The sequence below is a fragment of the Balaenoptera borealis genome (genome assembly GCF_965194805.1).
Source record: "Balaenoptera borealis genome assembly, chromosome: 16".
Lineage (NCBI taxonomy): Eukaryota > Metazoa > Chordata > Mammalia > Artiodactyla > Balaenopteridae > Balaenoptera > Balaenoptera borealis.
Genome location: NC_138872.1, coordinates 48,500,147 through 48,523,383, shown reverse-complemented (window position 1 = coordinate 48,523,383; position 23,237 = coordinate 48,500,147). Strand labels below are relative to the sequence as shown.

The following is a 23,237-nucleotide window of genomic DNA, read 5'->3' as shown; positions in this document are numbered from 1 at the left end:
CTGGGATCTGAGCCAGCACTGTCCGTTACTTTCATTTTAGTTATCCCAGCTAACAGTAATCAAAGGATTGTTCATGTAGGCTGTTCCTCATCATCTTGCATTGTTTATATGTCCAGTGAGCCAATTCCTTGGGAGTTAGATCCATCATTTCTAGATTCCAGTGGTAACTCACCCCCAGCAGTGATCACAGCACAGCTGCCGTCTGTACTGTGATGACTCATTAGCCACCAGACATCAAAGGTTCTGTGAGTCAGTTGTTCTAGGGAATCCCACTTCTGACATGTCTCACTTCTGTCTTGGGGTCTCCAGGACCACCCTCAGGCTCAGTGATTTGCTAGGAGGACCCCCAGGGCTCAGAAGTTGTTATACTTGTGGTTATGGTTTATTACAGTGAAAGGATACAGAGTAAAGTCAGGAAACCAGGTGCAAGCCTCCAGGTGTCCCCCAGGTGCTTCATTCCCCAGGGACGTTGTGTGACCATACGTGCAAAATGCTGCCAACCGGGGAACTCTGCTCTGTCCTGAGTGGCCCGGCCTTGTCCTGCAGGTGGGTCACGTGGGCACAGGTACCTGCATGGCTGACCTCAGTTACTGAAGCTCCAGCTGTTCCCCACAATCACCTTGTTAAGTAAACTGTCTGAACAGAGTGACACAGGGCCTCAAGCTGGCAGAACTCTTCATCGTTCAGAAGGTTCCAAGGGCTCAGTTCCCTGGAGCCTCCCCAGGCCGGTCATGAAAATGGGCCTTTATCAGATGTGTGCAGGGTTTGAGCAGCTCAGGCCTGCACACCTTGTAATTTTTTTGTTGAAGGCCAGGCGTGTCGATGAAGGCATAGGTGCTGAGGTTGAGAGACCTTGGACGTGAGGATTTACGTTCGTGAGCCTGGAGTCGTCTCCGCGAAACAGTTGCTGTAGCTGGAGGCGCCAGAGGCCCCGGCCCCGAGGTGTCTTCATCGTTGTCTCCCTTCTCCTCCTTGGAGAAGGTCCGTCTCCAGCCCTTGGTGCTGTGAGCCCTCGTGGTTGCCGGAGCCCGTGCTGGGTGGTGAGGGGTGAGTGCGAGGAGGAGCGTCCTGCCGTCTCCCCGTGAGTGTCAGGCCCTCAGCGAGCCTGTGTCTTGGGCTGTGGCACCGCTTCCCCCTCCACCCCTGGCTCCCTTCCCCGCCTCCTTCCTGGTCTGTTTCGCTGAAGCCCTGAGCCCTGTGGCTCTGTTTTTCTGCCGCACTTAGACGGGGAGCCTGGAGAGGCTGGAGTGGGAGCAGTTCCCTTTCCAGAGCTGAGGTCAGGCTCTGCAGGGCCAGCTCCCCCGGGAGGAGGAGGAGGAGGGGGCTTTGCTGTGGGCGGGGTCTTCCCCGTGGAAGCCGGCGGTGCAGCTCCTGGTGGTCGGTCACATGGAAGTGTGAGGACCCCAGCGCGCACCGGGCTCCACGCTCCGTGCCCAGCAGCCCGTCGGCGCCCCCGGTCCCGCGGCTCCGGCTCCCGCAGGCAGGCCTCGCTGTGTCTGTCTCCGGGCGCCCGTCTCTCATGTCGCGGGTGGTGGTTCACTCTGAGACCTTGGTTCAACCAGAGTGGTTGGTTTTCAGTGTCTTCTGCTTTCTCTCTTTGGATGGGAGTGATGCCCAGGGTCTGCACGTGTCGGAGCTGAAGCCGGAGTCTCTCAAACCCCTGTCTAAGTGACGGGGCCTGAGAACGGGTCCCCACAGAGGCTTCTGGAAGGAGGGAGGGGGTCTAGATGGAGGGCAGCTGAGGGCCAGAGCCAGTCCCTGCCTCGCGGCACTGAAGGAGGGGAAGGGGGACGGGGCGAAGACGCTGGAAGCTGGGGGCGGTAAGGGTCCGCGGGAGGAGCGTGTGAGAGAGACAGCGGCTCCTGCTGTGGGTCCGTGGCCTCGGGTGACAGGGGACGGTGCAGGGGCAGAGGGGCCATCGGGGACAGGCGGCTGCCTCCTCCGGCCTGGGTGACCATGGCTCGAGGGCGCGTGGCGCCTGTGGTGGCTGCACTCACCCAGTTCACTTAGCAAATTTAGAGGACGGAGAAACAGGGTAGTTCATACCTAGCGCTTTGCCTTGGCTTTTCGCAAAGCTACATAAGAGCTTGTGCTTTGATACCGCGTCACTGAGGACTGATGGGGGCGCCGGGTGATGCCGCCCGGAGTGTGGGGCAGGGACACTGACACTGGGGGCAGGAGATGCAACAGAGCCCGGCAGAGGAGCCGCCGCTTCCCCCGCTCAGGCCGCCCTGGGCCCCCTCCTCCCAGCAAAGCCCCGCGGCCTCTGGGGGCTCCTGGTAACCAGGAGCCTGCTGGGCGCTTCTGGGTCTCACCTCCTCTCTCTGGGGCTGCACTTCTGCCACCTGGGTCTGTACCTCCCGAGCACAGGGTCAGCGTCGTGCGGGGGGCCGGGACCCAGGCTGAGACACGTAGTTACATGTATAAATTACATGTTATTTATCTGTATCAAGATAACAGAGTAGCCATAGTTTGTGTTCTGTGCACACTCAGTTATTATATAAACGTTTCCCCATTTTAACTATTCCTCTTTATCATGATTGTAAATGGCCACAGAGTAGTCCATGATGTGAATATAACAACTTAAAAAAAAAAATCTATAGTTGGGTATTTAGTTGTTTCCTTTTTTGGGGGGCGGGGGGTGCAATGCTGTAGTGTGTGTCTGTACGTATATTTCTGCATACACCTCTGGTACTTTCTGTAGGTAAAGTTCTAGAAGTGGAATTTCTATTATATTTCCTTATATATTTTTGTTAGATATTACCAGTTGGCCCTCATAAGGCTTATAATTTACATTCCTAACAGCAGGGTGTTCTTGCCAATATTTGTGTATGCTTTTAAAATCTTTGTCAATTTTGTAGGTGATAAGTGATCTAAGTGTAACTTACATATCTTTTCTTATATGTGATATTGACTCTTTTAAAATATTTACCAGGGACTTCCCTGGTGGTCCAGTGGTTAAGAATCCACCTTCCAGTACAGGGGACGCGGGTTCAATCCCTGGTGGGGGAACTAAGATCTCACGTGCCGCGGGGCAGCTAAGCCTGCGCGCCACATCTAGAGAAAAGCCTGCGTGCTGCAACGAAGAGCCCGCGTGCCTCAACTAAGACCCGATGCAGCCAAATAAATAAACAGATAAACAAATATTTAAAAAAAATACATTTACTAGCTATCTGTATTTTGTGTGTGTGTGTGAATTGCCTGTTTCTTATTTCTTCTTTTTTTAAAATCAAGGTGTTCTTTTTCCTAGTGATTTTGTCTTGCCTTGTCTCCAGCCTGTCCTTCCTTGCAGGGGGCGGTGGCTTGGACTACTCATAAACCAGGTTAGAGCAGACGTTCTTGTGAAAGAGATTTCATGAGAAGCTGACTCTCTCAGTTTTTCTACAGATATTTATCCAGCACCTGCTTTGTGCCAGGTGCTTTTAGACACTGCGATATGGCAGTGAGCAAAACAGGATATGCACAGAGTGTGTATCATGCTTGGTGTGTTGGGGGTGTGTGTGTGGAGCTCTGGGAAACAGTACACACATAGACAGATGTGTCAGGTGGTGACGAATGTGATGGAGGAGAGTAAGGCCGGGAAGGACGGGGTGGGGGGGTCCTGGTGGGCCGCGTTTTTAGGGAACCATTTGCATCAAGGCCTAAGGGAGGGAGGAGCAGTGTCTTGGGACAGGCGTTCCAGGTGGAGGGAACAGCCAGCGTGGATCCCAGAGAGGGGCAGTGCTGGGTGCGTTTGAGAAACAGCCAAAGAAAAGTGTGTCTAGCAGGGCACATGGGATGTAAGGGTGGTGGTGCTGGTGGGAAGGAGGTGAGGGGTGCCAGGCCGGGGACGTGAGGCCTCAAATTGGAACTGCTTTAGAATTTAGGACTGTGGATTATTACAGAAGGAGCTTCTGATCAGGAAGCAAGCACTTCCCAATGCTGGCAACCCAGGCCGGACTCAGTGAAATAGAGAAGAAAAAGGAGGTTCATTATGTTTGTAGTAAATAAATATAGTGTTTTGAATGATGGGTTCACAGTCTTCTGACAGCAACGAAGAAGGCAGTTTTCTAGAATTTGAGAAAACTTGTTTGCAGAAGGCTGTTTAATCTTAATTCCTCCTTAATCTTTATGCAAGTCTTCCTGACCTCCTCTTCTCCTACTTCTGAGGTCGTTCAGTTAGTCGTTTCTACCTTTAGGCAGAGGGCCATTTCCCAGAAGAACAGTCTCATGCCAGGGGCTGGTTATCCCTCTGAGTTAGTAAAACCCATACCCCCGCCATCTGTGTTCAAAGCTGAAGTTACATCTCAGGACAAGAACACATTTCCTTGACTCTTAAAAGATATTTGTTCATTCAGTAGTTGATTTGTTCATCTTTCAAATATTTATTGATTGATTACCTGCTGTCCCATGCACGGTACTGGGACAAAACAGAGTCATTCCTCACTGGTGGTTCAGACTTGTGGGGGTGAGGGAGGCCTTCTCCAAATAGTCCTACAAATATGTACATAATTGTCAACTGCGGTAAATGCCATGAGGTGTAAATACAAGGGGTCATGTGAATGTGAATCTGGGGTCCTGGACTCAACAGGGGTGTCAGGAAAGCTTCCCTGAGGAAGTAGAGTTGAGCTAAATAATGAGGAGCATGAATGAGGTGAAGTGGGATGGGAAGAGCATCCCGGGGGCAGAAGCCACGTGTGCAAAAAGGCCCCAAGAAAGAGAGCAGGTGACTCTGGGGTGTTCTTCTGAAATGGCAGGGAAATGCATCACAGTTTTTAGATGCATTTAAATACACTCGGTGTGTAAACAGTCACCCTTTGAGCATCTGGAAGGACCCTTTTCCGGAACAGTTTACTTTCCTGCAATAGGTAGCTGAATGCTATTTTTGTTTTCTGCTCTCATTTTATTTCCTAGTGTTTGGACTTGTAACTACGATGCATTCACAGAAATTCCCTGAGCAAAGACTTCCTTCTTGGGGAAACAGCGCTGGATCCTGCAGAGCCCTGTGCTTGGGAGCTCGGAAGTCCTGGCCCCCCGCTCACCCACGATGGGGTGGGGGAGGGAGATGGAGCCCCAGTGGCCAGGAGGGGAGGACTGAAGGAGAAATCAAAAATGCAGAACCCTCTGAAAGCATTACAGACCATCATGGGTTGAAATTAGAAGCAGTGCGTGCATTTTTAATATTCTGCTAGGAAAAGGCCCGTAGCCCATCAATGTTTAATGCCTGGATCATAATAGAGAGCTGAGCAGCTCTCCTTGGCCCCATGGGTTCCAGCCTGGTCCAGAGGAAAGAAGTCGGGTTCTATTTTAGGCCTGTCTTTGGGACCTGGATCCCACCGTGTAGCGAGACCCTTGAGATCTGAGTTGCCTTTTCTCTCCCCTATGAATGGGTCCATCTGATAGAAGAAAAGTAGTTTGCTCTGTGTTATGCACCCCACCCCCTTGTATATATGTTATGTGCCGTTTTCAGGGGTTATACACAATTCGGTATTTATAACTTCTTTTACCAGTTTTCTCTCCAGATTTTTGTAGAGTCAATTGTAGACTTTCTTTAGGGTAGTTCTGTTAGGGACAGAAAAAAGGGGTAGAATACACATTAGCCGTCCCCCCCCCCCTTTTTAGCATTCATGTGAGCAGTGATGCGCTGAGATTTTCGTTTGCTTGTGGATGAGTGACCCTCTATCCCCAGGGAGATTTATTTGGACAGCGGCGTGTGCGGGGGCGTCGGGGGACAGGGAGGAGTCTTTCGTCACGAATAGTGTTTACAACTGCCAGTGCACGTTGACAGTGAAGACCAGGGTGACTTTTAGTCAGTTTTATGATTGTTTAAAACCATCTAGACTAGCACCGTCCAGTAGAGTTTTCTGTGATATTGGGAGTGTATTGCATCTGCGCTGTCCAACACATTAGCCGCCGGCAACTTGTGACTAGTCAGCACTTCAGATGTGGCTGGTGTGAGTGCAGAGCTCGACATTTAATTTCACTAAGTTTCGACTTAAATACCCCTGTGTGGCTGGTGGTGACCATCGTGGACGAGTGCAGGGCGAGGCAGTGCCCGCCTGTCGCCTGTACCCTTGGCCCTGCTGCTTGGAGGACCTCATGCCTGGTGACCATCAAGCCAGCTCTAGGGCTGCCCCTCACCTTTTGGTGTCGGTGCCACGAATAGAGGCAGAAGACAAAGTGTGCCCGTGACAAACATGACCACCTCGCTTGCAACTTAAGGTGCAGCGCCAAGTGTATAAAAGAGCATACTCTTATTGAGTGCCTACTGTATTCCAAAGATGTGTGCGCCATATCGGAACCGTGCCCTTCTCTGTAGTTTATTCCTCACTCGGTGTGCCCATGGCCAGTGCAAGGACTGAACAGAGGTTCCCCTCTTCCATGTGTGATTAGATAGTAACATGATGTTTGCAGATTGGAGGCTTTCTTTGTCGGAGATGGAGGTAATGAAATGGTTTCTGACTTCGTAGGGGTAAGTCTCTGGCATGTGGTGTGTTGGTATTAATATCAGCTACACGATCTCTGTATCTTTGCTTCCTCTGGCTGTTTTCCAGTGGGAATGCCATGCGTCTGGGGCACTTGGGGGTGTCTGGGGCTCATCAAGGAAGAAGAGGTCGTCTCCTCTGCCTTTGTCACAAAGTTGACTGATTTCGCCAGAGCAAGGACTAGCCCGACTAGTAGATAGGGTCGTTGAGGGAAGAGGACAGGTGTTCTGCCAACCATTGGTCTGGTTGTCCGTGAGGCCAGTGGCCTAAAGGGACGTCCTGGAGGCAGGCTCATCAGGCTGGAAGAGAGAACTGTGGCTCCAAACTGGGGTCGTAGCAGCTGACACCACCAGCCTAGGAGTTCCACTTACTTTTATAAAAGCTGTCTGATGGTCTTCCTGCCAACAGGATAGAGCTGCAGATGAATGAATCAGCCCTCCTCCTTAAAATACCTCATACCTTGAACTCTTTTAATTTGATATATGCTGCTTGTACATTTGCACATTTTCTGGAAACATGACATGGATATAGATTCATCTTTTCTGCTTTTAATTGGCACCTGAGTAACCATGACTCAAATTTTTGATAACTGGTAAATTTGGTAACAGAATTATTCTTTGCTTTTCTTTCTGACCTTCTGTGCCTCTTCCTTGTGGTAGTTGGGGGTGGGTGGGAAGGGAGGGGCTATTTGTTCTCAAGACTCACTTATATCAACGAAGAGAAAGAGGTCAGTGAATAACGTTGTTGTTTTCTACCAGCTTTTGTCCAAAAACTGCATCTTCAGCATGAGTCATGCTTATTTCCTTTAGCTTCTCTTCTTGCTCCTTAACTAAACACCTTGAAGGTACCAACCTTCACACCCACTGTGTGTTCAGTGCCAGTGTGGTGTCCACATGGGAGCAGACTTGTGCAGGGTGATGTGGGAGCAGAGGTCTGCAGCATCGTTGGGAAGGCATGGCGCTGCGTTAGAACAGGATAGGTTAGACCCGGCTGACCCGGGGGCAGGCACCAGCCACATCTGGCTGTGGAAGTTTAAATTCACGAAAAGTAAATAAAATAAAAACACTTTCCTTCTTTATGGCTGAGTAGTATTCCATTGTGTGTGTGTGTGTGTATACACATACACCCCACATCTTCCTTATCCAGTCATCTGATGATGGGCACTCAGATTGTTTCCATATCTTGGCTATTGTAAATGACACTGCAGTGAACAGGGGGTGCAGTTAGTCTTTTTTGTATTCTTTGGGTAAATACTCAGTGGGATGGCTGGATCATATGGTAGTTCTGTTCTTAATTTTTTGAGGAATCTCCTCACTGGTTTCCATAGTGGTGGTGAGTATACTGTAGGGTGTATAGAAGTGGAAATATAATGTTGTATACGTGAAACTTATATAATGTTATAAACCAATGTTACTTCACTTTAAAAATAAAATTAAATGAGGATGGTAGTACAACAAATGTTTTTTCCTTAGCCCCACAGGCCACATTTCAAGTGCTCAGCGGCCACATGTGTCTAGTGGCTGCCGTATTAGCGGAGACCAGGACATCTCTGTCACAGAGCAAGTCCTAGCGGAAGGGCTGTGGAAGGCATTTTGGGGATGAGCTTTATTTATCCAGCCAGCAGGTATTGCTGAGCGTCTCCTTGTCAGGCCCTGTTCTGACCGCAGGGCCACCGTGAGAAACAGGGAAGGCCTGGCACTCACGGAGACCCCCGCGTAATAAACATCAGGACATCTGCGCCCACTGCTGCCTGGGGCCCCGGGTGCTCCTGGGGACGGTCCCTCTCGTCCAGGGACAGCATGTTTTACCCAAGGGGAGAGTGGCTAGTGCTGCAGGGAAACAGCCCAGCACATCCTTGGCATCAGTTTCGTCAGTGTTCTGAGCTCCATTTTCTTCCATCTGGAGAGCGGGGCTTTTAGCACCTGTCCTGCGGAGCAGCGGTAGAGGCGCAGAGAAAAGAGGTGTTTGTAAAACCCAGTGCTCAGCACCCAGCATTAGATAGAGACTCTTACTACTCTAATCTCTTCCATCACAGAAATGGTTTAGAAGCTTGAAAAGCAACTTCAGCTGGAGGCAGGGGGAGGGGTGGCCCTCTCCGGGAACAGGAACCGCGGGGTCAGGTGCAGCTGCCTCGCTCCATCCCAGCATCCGCGAGGGATGCCGCTCGGCCGAGAGGATGCTCCCAGTGAATCCCTGGTGTAAAGGGGGTGCTGTGCAGACTCTTGTTCTGTCCGTGTTTTTATAGATTTTTTTTTAAATAAACTTATTTATTTATTTATTTATTTATTTATGGCTGTGCTGGGTCTTCGTTTCTGTGCGAGGGCTTTCTCTAGTTGTGGCAAGCGGGGGCCACTCTTCATCACGGTGCGCGGGCCTCTCACTATCGCGGCCTCTCTTGTTGCGGAGCACAGGCTCCAGACGCGCAGGCTCAGTAGTTGTGGCTCACGGGCCCAGTTGCTCCGCGGCATGTGGGATCTTCCCAGACCAGGGCTCGAACCCGTGTCCCCTGCATTGGCAGGCGGATTCTCAACCACTGCGCCACCAGGGAAGCCCCCTGTTTTGTTGTTTACACCCAGGCTCCGTTGGCCTCTGTGTCAAGAGCACATCTTCACTCGCAAGCCTCTCTTAGAATTCTCCAGGGGAGCAGAACGTGGGCTTCGCTCCCAGCCCTGGTGCATTTCCCCAAGCTCAGGACTGCAAGTGTTTGAGCGAGTCAGGTCACCTGCTGGGACAGCCCCCTTGTCGGAGCAGGAGACAACAGCCTCTTGCCAAGATGACACTGGATGGCCAGGTGACACCTGCAGTTTCCACGTCTTTCTCCCAGATCTTGTCTGATCTCCCCAACCCTTCAGGTCATGCTGACCCCAGGTGCCTGCCCTAGATTCGAGGGTCCTGTGTGGGTGATTGAAATGCACTTAGTGAGGAAATTCTCGGGACTGAATGGCATGTTCCAGCAGTCTAGAAAAGAGTTACTGTGCTCGTAGGTGACTGTAGTTTTTTCTTGTTTTTCATTAAAAAAACTGAGAAACTAGAGGAAAATCTTGTACTCAAGACAGAGTACATCTTTTAAAAATGATTAAACAACATTACAAAAAAAACCATTGAGCCAATGTACTCTTCTCTTTTTTTAAATTTATTTATTTTATTTATTTATTTTTGGCTGCACTGGGTCTTTGTTGCTGCGCACAGGTTTTCTCTAGTTGCGGCGAGCGAGGGCTACTCTTCGTTCTGGTGCACGGGCTTCTCATTGCGGTGGCTTCTCTTGTTGCAGAGCATGGGCTCTAGGCGCGTGGGCTTCAGTAGTTGTGGCATGTGGGCTCAGTAGTTGTGGCTTGCGGGCTCTAGAGCGCAGACTCAGTAGTTGTGGCGCATGGGCTTAGTTGCTCCACGGCATGTGGGATCTTCCCGGACCAGGGCTCGAACCCATGTCCCCTGCATTGGCAGGCAGATTCTTAACCACTGTGCCACCAGGGAAGCTCCAATGTACTCTTCTTAATGCAACAATTTTAATTTCTTCTTTATAGTCTTTTCCAAATATTCACATAATCTTTGTTTTGGTGTAATCACCACGGACTTCTTCCAGTTAAATCTTTTCTTAAATATCTTCAGTGAGGATGACTGATTTTTATATTTAGCATTTTTGTGTTTGTATATTAGTTATTAAGTCAGTCTACTATAACTTACTAACTTTCCTTTATGGTTGGACATCTAGATTATTTTTAATTTTTTCACAATTGTAAGTAATGCCAAAGTGAACATCTTTGTTCTGATAATGTTTTTTTTTGATGTAAGAGAAATTCTAAGAAATGGATATGAACACATTTATGGCTCATATATATAAGCAAGTCAGTAAAACTTCATCAAAGCACACATTGAATTTTACTGTTCTGTTAGGCTTTTCTAGAATCTTCTGATGTATTTGTTTTTAACAATAACTACATAGCTCAGTTCTGAACTGCTAACGTGAAATGACCTTAACTTTTTATTATGGAAACATTTCAACAGTTTAGACAAATATAGCAGATAGAACCCAATGGACCCAGCGTCCAGGTCATCATCACCCAGTTATGGCACCTCTGATATCATCAACCCTCCCACCTTTGGTTTTATTTTGAAGCAAATCTCAGTACTCACTTCAGAATTGTTTCATCTCATTGATATCTCATTGTGGTTTTGATTTGCATTTCCCTGATGATTAGTGATGTTGAGCATCTTTTCATGTGCCTGTTGGCCATCTGTATGTATGTCTTCTTTAGAAAAATGGCTCTTTAGGTCCTCTGGGGGGTATCATATCTTCTTAATGCTTTCTGAAGATTCTGATTGGATTTTTAAATGTTCATTTCTATTTGCCGAATTATCTCTGCTCAGAGTCAGTTGTTCTGTTTATTCTACGTGATCCTTCTCTTTTGAGCTGTGGATGCCCCCTCAAGTATCTGGATGTTTCTGGCCGTCTGTCCGTACCTAAGAATGCTGACCGGAGTAGGTTAGGTAGTTGGTAGGTAGTTAGTTTTACAGGTTGGTCGTTTTGGTCTCCAGTGGGTCTCTTCCCTGAACAGGAGGACAGCGGGGCACTCAGCCTACCTGCATATGTGGGCAGGAACCTCAGAAAAACAGTGCAGGGGCCCTGCTTGACTCAGGTTTTGAAAGGGTCTGTACAAGAAGTGGAAAAAAGGGCACTTAACCAACGGCAAATATGAGAGACTTACAGCAATTCTAAGAACGGCGTTTTTGTTCTTATTTGTGTTTGTTTTTAAAAGTTATTTTTATTTCTCAACCATTTTGCACCCTAAGGACATTTGGCAGTGTCTGGAGACATATTTGGTTGTCACAGCTGGGGGAGGGGAAGCGCCACTGGCTTCTAGTGAGCAGAGGCCAGGGATGCTGCTGAACACCCCGAAGTCCACGGAACGGCCCTCACGACAAAGCATTCATCTGGCTTCAAATCTCACTACTGCTGCGGTCAAGAAACACTGATCACGGAGAGTGTAGCCCTTTCATAGGGCAGTCAGGGCAGGGTGAAGGATGGACCTTCTTCACATAAGAACCTCGACAGCAGTGCCCATTTGGGGTGAAACAGGTCTTTCTCATAGTGCAGGGTGGTGCTGATGTGTTAGGAAAAGCACCTGCACTGTTCCTGGGTCTGTCTAGAAATACGTGTCTTTTGAGGAAGGAGAATCTTGAAAGTAAGGTGGCTCTGAGCATTACTTCTGTTCTCTGATTTCACTGTTAGCAAACTTCCTCGTGGCTTCCTGAAAAGGGACTTGTGGCTGATGACAAAGGTATCTCTGGGCGGGGTGGAGCAGCCTTTGTTTGTACCAAAACTATAGTGGGCGCTTTTATAAATACGTTTTCTCCCACACAAATGGCATTCATAAAGAAAATAGTGATAACAAACGTTAGATTTCTGAGACAGTTTGCCTGCTGTGTCCCTGGCTCCTAGCGGGGGATCTCCATCTGGATCCCAGGACCGGGAGCTCTGCCCCTGCTCGGGGCACCTGGAGCCAAGGTTTCAGTTGAATTCGCAGAAGTGCCTGTTTTCTCTGATGGGCTGCGTGCTCGAGAAGTTTGTGCTCAGTAGTGTTTTCTCCTTACCTGTTCTGTTTGGAGGCCAGTCAGGTTGTTGGAGCCGCTTGGGCAGAGCAGTGGCTGAAGATGAGGTGCTGTCGCTCATGTGTGTTCTAGAAACATTTATTGCGTAATCTGTGGTCGCTGAAAAAGGACGTATGTAACGTGCGTGTGTACAAAGCCTACCGTTAGGGTGACCGCCCCCCACTTTCAGATGGGAGCCCCAGCCTCTGCCACCCAGGGCCGTTCCGGGCCCTCCCCTCACAACCCCCTGCCTCCCCCTGAGACACCCCGGTGCTGTGTTTTGTGCTGGTCCGCCCACCCCTTTGTCCCAAGTGGCTTCAGCCCACGTGTGTGTCCCTGGCTTTCTTGTTGGGGCTTGTCTGCTGCACGTCGTTCTTTTCTGTCGGGCTCAGCCTAGTGGTGGGACCCTCTCGTTTCAACACCCTCTGCCACCAGACAGGCCCTCGGAGCTGAATTTGTACTGTTCTCAAAGAGCTGCTTTTTTTAATTGGTGAAGAGAGGGGAATTCTAGGGTTTGATGGCTGCAGCCATAAATTTTCCGTAGCAACACCTCAAATGGTAAATCAGTCCGTACAGAATGTCTCATAATTTATTTAAATCCTCTTTCTGTGGACATTTAGATTGCTCCACAGTTTTTACTGTTGTAAAAAGCAATTCAGTGAACACCCTTTTGGATGTGTGTTTATGCACGAAGCCACTTATTTTCCACGAGATAAATTCCAGGAGGTGAAATTATTGGGTCAAAATGTGCAGACACTTAGTGTTTGAGATGTGCGTTGCCACATTGCGCCCCTGAGGTCCACATGTACTCTCCATCACCAGCATTCAGTGTTCCTTTCCTTAAACCCTTGCGAAGGCTGAGTATTATCATTGTTTAATCCTTGTCAGCTTGATGACTCATAAATTATCTCGTTGTTTTTATTTGCATCAATTGCTAGTGAAGTGGCACTCTTTCTCATAAGCTTATTAGGCATTTGTGTTTCATCCCATTTAAAAAGTTGCTTGTGAATCTGAATTTTAGATCCCAATAAGTTTAATTTCTCATTTATATTTTATATTTTCTTCTTCACCAGTTAGTTTTGGGACTTGTCACTTAATTTTATTGGTTATATTACTTAATACAATTTCTTTATTACTCTCTCAAGAGGCTGGAGTTCTTCTGTAATTTATTTATGCATTTATTTTTTAAGGGTGGGAATGGCCATAAAACATTCTGGATACTTGCAAGTTTGGGAACGTCCTGGTTGATGCGGGAATGTTTGGGTCGCCAGCTTTTACCTTCAGGTTCTACAGGTGTCATCCCGATGGTTGGTTGGCCTCCTTCCTTCCCTCTGTCTACGCATCTGTCTGTCATCATGCAGTCATCCCTTCGTTCATCCAACACACGTGTCACCAGTGTTTTACTGCATCCTGGCTCCCTGCTGGCATTTAGTGGTGTGCCCTCCGTGTGGATTTCTTTACCTAAATTTCCCTGTTGTTACCTCCAGGATATACTGGAGCTCATGGGATGTTCTTCTGTAATGTCTTTGCTTATTGCTTTTTTGGTATCTGCTCTGATCTCTCCTTTTCTCCCATCCTACATATGACTTATAAGTTTCTGTTGTCTTTGCTTATTGTCTTTTCCTCTGAGTATTGGAAGGATTACATGAATTCATTTTTCTGAGTCATTAATTTTTTTCCATAGTCTTGGATCTGTTGTTAACTATATCTACTGTATGTGTTTTCTTTCTTAAACAAATTTTAAATTGCTTGTTAAAGCAATTATGTGCATAACTAAAAATCATTTAGTACATAAAGGCTTGTAATGAAAAATAACCTTTTCTGCCTGTTTTCCCTCATCCTTGTCCTCTTCCCCATAAGCAAGTGCCTTTAACATATTTTAAGCTATTTCTTCGGGTGCTTCCCCCTCTGTCCCTAAATAATAAACTTTTACTGTTTCTTTTTTTTTTAAATAAATTTATTTATTTTATTTATTTATTTTTGGCTGCGTTGGGTCCTCATTGTCGTGCGCGGGCTTTCTCTAGTTGCGGGTGAGCAGGGGCCGCTCTTCGTTGCAGTGTGCGGGCTTCCCATTGCGGTGGCTTCTATTGTTACGGAGCACGGGCTCTAGGCACACCGGCTTCAGTAGATGTGGCACGCGGGCTCTAGAGCGCAGGCTCGGTAGTTACTGCGCACGGGCTTAGTTGCCCCGCGGCGTGTGGGACCTTCCCTGGCCAGGGTTCGAACCCGCGTCCCCTGCACTGACAGGCGGATTCTTAACCACTGTGCCACCAGGGAGGCCCAAACTTCTACTGCTTCTTGATGTATTAAGTTCTGACATCATTTATTTCATGCTACTGTAGAGGGGGAGCCAGCACTGCTCATGCCCCACACCCTCCCATCTTTCCAGCGTTTTGATATCATTTTAATGGAATCAAAAAATAGTGTTTATGTTGCCATGACCCTGTGACTGTGGGTCACCACAGGGCCCAAGTCGTACCCTATCGTTTTTTTCCTTGTTCAGCCTTTTGCTTTTCTGGGAGTATGTACTTGTCTTTCTTCTCTTCTTGAAATCTTGTTGGAAGCACTGTGTTTTCTCCTCCTGCTCCCAGACCTCTGAGCCCAGGCGTTCTCTTTCGAGGCCCTTCCTGCGGGAGCCCCGTCCTCCGGAGCGCTCGCCCCACTCCCCTGCCCTGTGGACGGGTGGCCACCCCCTGCCCTGCCCCCCGGTCCGGCTGCCGAGCACCCTGGCCTTGACTTCTCTTCAGGTTGTGTGCGCTGTTTTTCTGGGTCCCACGTCTTCATTATTTTGCACAATAATTCTTCATTGTTCCAAATCTGTTCTGTTGGCATTTGTACAACATGTAAGACCCAGTGGGGCAGAGAAAAGGTCTCCCCTCTTTTTTAAGATTCTTGCAAATTGAAGAAACATTTTGAATCATTTAAGGAACACTACTAGCTTAAAATGCTCGTGAACAGTTTTCTGGTACCAATTATGCATTGGAATACCAAAGCTGAAATTGTTTTAGTGTCTCCTGAAACTTCGCTACAGCCCGTGATTATTAACCAGACACGTGCCAAGAGAGACTCCAGCCTGAGGCAGATGGTTTTTTGGTTTGTTTTTTTTTTTGAATTTTAGAATTTTATTTATGTTTTTATACAGCAGGTTCTTATTAGTTATCTATTTTATACATATTAGTGTGTATATGTCAATCCCAATCTCCCACTTCATCCCACCACCCTCCCCCCCGCGACTTTCCCCCCTTGGTGTCCATACGTTTGTTCTCTACGTCTGTGTCTCTATTTCTGCCCTGCAAACCGGTTCATCTGTACCATTTTTCTAGGGTCCACATATATGTGTTGATAATGTTAACGCAGATGTTGATGAAGTAGGTGCCTGTTATTTCTGCCCACAAAGAGCAGCGGCCTAGAGAGGAGGGGGAGCTGATAGCTCGGCCGTGGGGCGGGAGAAGCCGGACTCCAGCCTCCGAGTGCCACAGCCACTGCTGCTTCCTCAGTGGCGGGGAAATAGTTAACTTCTCGCCCATTACTCTCGAAATTTTATAATTAGCCCCCATCGAAGGAAGAGCCCAGGCCACAGGAGTGGGTTGTGTCGTGTTAGAAGTGCAGTTGATACCTTGTCCCCAGTGGGGTTAGGGAACGGAGGGCAACATAATAAAAATCCTGGCTGCTAGAATATATCGTTTGCCATGTGTATGGGTGACCAGTTTTCAGAGGATTCACGTATATAGTGAGATGTCACAGGACTGTACTGCATCCCTCAGCGCCTTCAGTGGGGGTGGAATCCTCATCACCCCCATGGCCCTCCTGTGTCTGGGGTGCCCGCTAGTGGAGAACACAGGTTAACACGGGGCCTGTAACACATAACAAATGATCACATTAAAATGTGGCTCATTTCAAAGCATGTAAAATGCTTCTGGTTTGGGTGCCCCCCGAAGTGAAAGGCTTTTGCTACAGGTCTTCCCGGTACAGGAAGCACGGTGAGGGGTGGAAGTGAGACGGGGAGGTGGACCTGCGTGTCGGTGACCCCTGGGCACCCCCTGGGGGGCCGCATGGAACACATCTCAGGGTGGGTGCCGTGCGGCCTGAGGGGGCTGGAGGTGGACCCCTAGCTCTCATTTCCCCCTGGCCGAGATCACGTCCAGAAGTGCTTGCCTCCAGACATGTCTGCCGCCCACACTCAGGCCAGGTGCCCCCCCTGGGCCCGGGGGCATCTTCAGGCCGAAGGTGCAGGTGCTCAGGCTGGAGGAGGTCAGAAGTCGTGGGCTGACACTGCCGGGACCTCTGGGCTGAGGGACATGCAGGCCCTGACAGCCTCTGCCGCGGTGATCGAGAAACCCACGCCTTTGCTGACCTTGATCCCATGATGGCCCGAAACAAGCCGCCCCGGGTCCTGAAGGCTGGAGCCGCCCCAGCGTGGGCGTGGACGGGAGGAGAGGAGAGTAAGGATAACGCGAAAGGCAGACGGGCACCCCACCCTCACTGCCACTTCGCATGCCTAAGAGGGTTTTTGTAAACAATGGGGAATTAGAAAATAAAATTAGATTGCGTGGATGCCTCCTTGCCTGACTTTCTCCTTTTTTAATTCCCACGAAAACCTCAAGCAGAGTTAATAATGTATGAAAATTAGGTACCATGTGTGCACTTTGCTTTGTAATGTTTTTATTAAGCAGCCAGTTGATTTAAAAATAACACAACATGACAGTTGACATAATGGCAGATGCTTCGGAGTGTATGGAAACATCCTCTTTGAGTGTTCTGTCAGATTTTCCATTACACAAGGACATTTTTAAAAAAGAAGCTTTCAGACTTATCACATGATATGAAATTATATCAAGTTACAATTCGATAAAACAAAGTTGCCCAAATATAAATTCCAACTGCTTTTTAAAAAATGGCTTAGTCAACTAGAGCGAATCTGTGGAAGTAGGTTTCTACAGATTGTTCAAAATTCTACCGTAGATTCACACTTCTGTCTTCTCGGAGTTTTGCGAGTCTCATAGGCTGATGGGAATTTGCCTTTTCTTCTTCCCCCTTCCCACTCTCTGCCCTCTGGCCTGTAGGCAGCGGGAAGAAACAGGGAGAAGCAAAAGGTCATGGACCCAGGGGTGTCCAGTAGCTCAGGAGATGTCCCGCCCGTGGCACGTGGGCATCGGGCTCGGGTGGAGGCGCCCTTTCCCGGCCTTGAGCGCCGGCCTCCGTCCTTCCCTGAAGGGTCCACCCCTGAAGGGGTCCCCGCCTGACGTGGAGGGGCTGTGGGCTGCTCTGGTCGCTGTGCGGGGCCTCTTGGGCTTTCCTGCATCTCCAGGCGGTGCTGGCAGGCCGCCTCCGGTGTGTGTGGTCGAGCGGAGCACCGGGATCCCACCTGACCCCAGGAGGCCCGTGGAGGCGGAGGATTACTCCACTCCACGGTGCGTCTTGCTTACTGCCTCGAACGTGTTAGTTATTCAGCAAAACAATTCTCTGGTGTCAGCGTGCTCTGCAGGGTGAGAGAATGGTCAACACACTGGTTTCAATGACTCGGCACAGTCAGGGCATCTTTTCCTGGCGGCGGGAGTTGGTGGACACAGGAAAGACAGCGAGCCTCGTGGAGTGAAGGTTCTAGTGCTGTAGAAACGGGTTCATGGGCTGGTGGGTTTGGGGCATTTTGTCCTTTAGCTCCTGTCCTTCTAAGGGGACGTGCCAGCCATGTCCTTCTTCTGCAGCTTCCTGCGGTCACCTGCTCGTGCCTTCTGACGTCAGCAGGGCCACAGGTGTGGGCCAGCGCCCGCGGAGCCATCATACCTTGTGGTACTTTACAACGTAATTGCAGAGGGGACATTTGATCTTTATGACTTTCTTGGAATCTTTGCAAGGGGTTGGTTGGAACAGAACCTTTCCATCTACATCACGGTCTATAAAAATCCTAGTAACTGACTTCATGGGGCTTGCACTTTTCTTTTGTTACTTTCTTCACTCTCTAATTAGATTTTGCTCATTCACGGGACAGAACAGTCTGGCAGGAAATAACCAGCATTAAAATAACTCAAAGGCAGGGCTGTACCTGGCATCGCCCTAGCAAGATCAGAGCAGGGTTGGCTGCCCCGGACCTGGGGCTAATCTCAGAAACCCCTGTCCAGGTGAGCTTCGGCCCCAAAGGAGCCAGGTCGACTGGAGGCTCGGCGGGGAGTCTGGTGGCCTGAGGCTCCTCCCAGCCTGGCCACTGCCTGGCCATGGCCTTGAGCTTGCTCTCTCAACTGATTCCACTTCCCTCGCGCTCAGAAGCAATCTGGGAGTAATAATACCTGCCCTTGACTTCTCGGAATGCTCAAGGTGACAAATTGGTTGTCACAATCTAAGGGGCCATTTATTTCCCTAGTGTGAAGACAGACCTTAAAGGGATGAAATTAAAATTTCAGGTTATATTCGTGGGCCCTTTGAGGAAGGAGTTGCTCCTTTTAGTCAACTGTAGTCTAAAAAAGAAGAAGAGGAAGACCTGAAATAGTTTTTGTGGGACTTATGTGAACATACAAAAGCATCTACAAGAAGCTGTAATTTTTCACATCATTTCCCCAAATCGTGTTGGAAGCAAGTCTGAGACATCGTCTCGCTCGGAGAATTACCCTTCCATCAGGGGTTCCTGGGCACCTGTTTTGTTTGGAAATGATTTGCAAAGAAACCATCTTTCTTGAACCCCTCCAAAACCACTTCTAGTGCCTGGCAGCTGGGTGGTTTGGACGTTCCCGAAAGAGGCAGGCGGGTGGTGGCAACTGCAGACACAGATCTCTCTGCCAGCTCCTTTGAACCCTTCCAGCCTGGATGGGTGTCCCCAGCTGCAGAGCAGAGCCCTTGGCTGAGCTTCCCCTGAACACGTGGAATCTCGGGGACGCCCAGAGTCTCACTGTACGTGGAGCGCGTCCTGGGAGCTTGTGGTGTCCACGGCAGCCTGGAGGTGCTCCTTCATTTAATGTTCTATGTCATCATCCGCTGGACCAGCCCACAGGGTGAAGGGATCTGCCTCTGGAGATGCTTCAGCAGCGCTGTTCTATGAGCAAGACCGGGGCAGGTGGGAGTAACTCACATGTCTCAGAGCCCGTCCTCCGGTGCCCACGGAGTTTGGCGTCTAGAGGCCTGGTCCCATCTCTGCCTTTTGCACACTGTGCATGACACCTGAGCAAGCCCCCCACCCTTTTGAAGGCCCATTTCTCCTTTACTTCGATGAGTGTGTGATGAGATGCTTTACTTTCAGCTGCACGTGCTCCAAACCTGGCTGAGTATGGCTGAAACAGGGAGGAGCTTAGTGACCCCCCGCCCCCGCCCAAGAGGATGGCTGATTCCTCCGGCTCGGCTCCACCCCTCCCCAGAGGCTTCTCTGTACCCCTGGACACCCCATCTTCCTTCCAAGAGCTGCCACCGCTCCAGAGCTCCTTGTCCGCCCCCAGGTCTCCATGCACCTCTGTTTATTTGGGAGAGAAACCTTTCTCTGAAGCCCCCTGGCGGTCCTCAGGTCCTGGTGGCTGTGAGTGCTGTCCCCTGCCCATGTGACAGCAGGCTCAGACTGCTACTTCTGCGTAGAAAGCTGCTCATGCCAGCAGGGAGAGAGGAGGGAGCTGGAGGATGGCTGTAGTGTAGGCAGCCGACGGTGGCTTCTCCAGGGGACGCTGATGAGAATACAGCTGTTCCTGGGTTGTTCGGAGCAGTCGGGATCAGCTGGGCGGAGGTGCAAAGCGGGGTACCTATGGGGGGCTCTATCTACCCCATTGACTTTATACCTTTGTGCAGATGTTTGTTTAAAAAGAAAATGTGAATGCCCTGGTAGGGCTTGGGGGTGGGGTGGGCGGGGCTTGTCCTCTGCAGTGTGGCCGCAGTCTCCATCCTGCCCTAAAGTCTTATAGTTACTTCACTTATTTTGCTTCTGCCTGGTCCCTCAGGGCATTATTACATTTGCAGGCCCCGTGATAGAGCATTGTTCAACTAGTTTATTTGTACATTAGGCAATCAGAGCATGGTCATCTTAATTAAAAAGGAGGTTCTTTATTTTCTCAGTGGATTTAGGCGTGAGTCAGGGAGGTTTGGGTCTAGATATTCCAGCCCGCCCTCCCCTGGCCCCCCTCTTCAGAGATCCGCCGTGAGAGGCATGGGCTGGCCTTGGGACGGTTACCTGGCCCCTGGCGGTGGCTTGTGCCTGGAGTTGCCTTTGGAAGGTTTGGGTTTCTCTTTAAGGCGCTAGAGCCTGTATGGTTTGGACAGTGTCTCCTTTGCAATATGAACACTCTCAGATGATTAAAAAGCAAACAAACAAAGAAACAAAAGTCCTCCATTTTGGTGTCTAGGTCCTGTGTTCACAGGCCTGTGCGGTTTTTATTCTCCTTGACGTAAGTGTGCTCATTAACTTGAAAGCCGTGGACATGCTACAGGAATCCGTGTGCAGCCCCAATTTCTTCTCTTCTTTTTCTTTCTTTCTCATTTGTTTCCTCAAAAAAAGAAAAATCCAATTGCTTTCTTGCCTTAAGATGTAAATTCCACATTTTGGCTGCATTGGATTCCAAGTTTTCCGAGAAAAGGCTTAAATTTATTAGGTTAGTTCACAATGTTCCCTCAGAGAACTTTTACTTTGAGGCGTGGAGCCATATGTGGTTGGGTTGTTTTAAGATAAATAATGAAGGAGAATCAGCATTACATCGTTTACAGAAACTCGGGCTGTGCCTGTCCCTTCGGTAATTGTCACTCGTGATTCAGTGATTCACAAGCTTGGTCCAGGGTGGTAGGGATGGAACTGGGGTGTAAGGTCGCGCTAATGTTTCTGCAGTTTGGCTCGGCGTTGATGGCGCCTCTGGGCCAGTGCAGAGTCAAGACGGTGCCGTGGGGCCCTGAGCAGCCTCTGGGAAGGCTGCTTCCATTGGGAATTATTCCCCATCACCCTGCCAGGATCTGGCTTCTCCGCAGCATTAAAGAGTAGAAAGCGAATAACAGGTTGGATCACAAACAAGCCTTTGCATGAGATGGAATCTCAGCATTGCGGGAGCCTTGGTTTGGTTGTGTCACTGGCGATAGTCAACATTTTTTTTATATTTACCTCTAAAGAGGGGAAACAAAACTGAGAGGGCCTCTTTTGGAAATAAAGATCATGCTTTCTCAGCGTCTAACTTGGAACATGTTCACGGTTATATATGTGTATTCGTAGACGTATCCATCCACCTACAGATATGTACACGTATAACACACACGTGTAAACACACATATAGACACTGATGTGAATGTAAACTGCTGACAGCAGAAGGAGACCATCACAGTTCCCTGCCGAACACTGATTCCCAGATGTCTGGATTTCATGAACTAGGGACATGAAATATAAAAAAGGAAGGGGGCCAGCACGAGTTGCCAACTTCATGTTTTCTAAGGTCATTAAAAAGTTTTTGTGGTGATGGACGCTAACTAGACTTACCGAGGTGATCATTTTGCAGTATGTACAGCTATGGAATCGTTATGTTGTACACCTGAAACTAATATAATGTTATATGTCAATTATATCACTATAAAAATTTTTTTTAGTTGTAAAATATAACATAAAATTTACCATCCCACTCATTTTTAATTGTACAGCTCAGTACGGTTAAGTACATTCACGTTGTGCATCCAAGATCATTTTGCAAGAAAAAGAGCAAGACAGAAGGGCCCCCATTTACCATCCTAATCATTTCTTAGAAGAAAGAGCATTTAACACCAAAAGGGAAACAAGAAAGGAAGGCTGGCATCTTGATGAAGGAAATTCCTCCCACATCTGCGGTAGAATGGCACAGAGAAAAATAATCGTTCATGGAAAAATAATCGTTCGTGGAAAAATAATAGTGCAGAGGGAAATATATAGCAAAGAGCTCTGTGTAGCCATTACTCAGATTTTTAAAACGCTAACCTTTTCGTTTAGCAGTGTATACAAGTGTCGAATCATTACATTGTACACCTGAAACTCATATAATGTTGTCTGTCAGTTTTATCTCAATTAAAAAATGCTAGCCTGTTGTCATCTTTGCTCAAGATCATCCTGTTCACCGTGCCTGTACCTGAGCTGTTTTTTACCAGGCCATGGCCAGAGGAGCTCAGCTTTGCCACTGAGTGCACAGTTTAGCAGTGATACTTTTTCACAGCAAGACTTTGTTGACGAAGGAAGCTGTGTGTTGGTTTAGATCCTGGCACGAGTCTTACCGTCAGTGGTCCGAGGGCCAGTAGCTAGCAGTCCACGTCTGACAGCGGTCAGCAGCTCTGTTCTAGAGCTGGTTTTGTTGTTATAGAAGTGAAAGCTGACACTTACAGTTGGAGGCCATATATATTCATCCCACTGTGATCCCATTCTCTTCTCTTTCTCCCCAAAGTTAACTGAACTTGGTTTGTACGCTCCCAGTCCGTCCTCCATCTGCCCGTTAGCGGCACGTAGCGCTTTGTGAAAATGGGATCCTACTGTTACGGCCTCTGAAGCTTACCTTCGTTTGTCTAACGTGGGTTTAGAGACGTATCTGTTTTGGTACATGTCCACCTGCTCTAGATATCGCTCTGTGTGACTGCCACTTTCTAGTTACTTGTCCTCCTACAGTGGACACTCAAGGTTGTTTCTAGGTTCTTGCTAAATACAAGCAATACCACGGTGCACATTCACAGGAGCCTTTCCTGCAACACGAGAGGGAATTTATCCAGGCGAGCTTTCTGGGAAGGGAGTCCTGGGTCAAAGGGGAAGTGAAGCCTTCATTCACAAAATTGAATTAGCTTGTTAACCAAGCCAGTTGTTTACTACAGCTGTTCAGGCACCTGGGGTTGGGAGGTGGGGGAGATAATATCATAAGTCCACCATTAATAAACCTGGTTTTCTGGGCCAAATTGAGAGCCGCTGATTGTTGATCTACCTAAAGGTTTAATTCAGAGTCTGAGAATAATAAAGCGATGATCTGGCAGGTTGGTTACAGTAACTTTTCTTTGCGTCTTTACGGGGCAGAGACCAGCGGGGAGCAGCTGGTCCCTCCCTGTTTCCCCCTTTCCACGTGAATGGGAAAATGTTTGCAGACTTGGCCTGGGAGGCCCATGAACCTGGGTGTTGCCGTGTGTCAAGCTTTGTTACAGATGGTTTTTATGGTCCAAGAAAATCCCGTGGCCATGGCTTGGCCCATCTCCTTGGATGAGTTTCTTGGCAGGTCTTTCTGGGGTGGCCGAACCGTT

At 48.8% G+C, this 23,237-nt stretch overlaps 1 protein-coding gene across 2 annotated transcripts in view; it reads left to right on the top strand.

The window, feature by feature from the left end:
* Nucleotides 1-23,237, top strand: part of DTD1 (D-aminoacyl-tRNA deacylase 1) — a 110,413-nt gene that overhangs the window by 77,798 nt on the left and 9,378 nt on the right. The gene's annotated exons all lie outside the window — the stretch shown is intronic.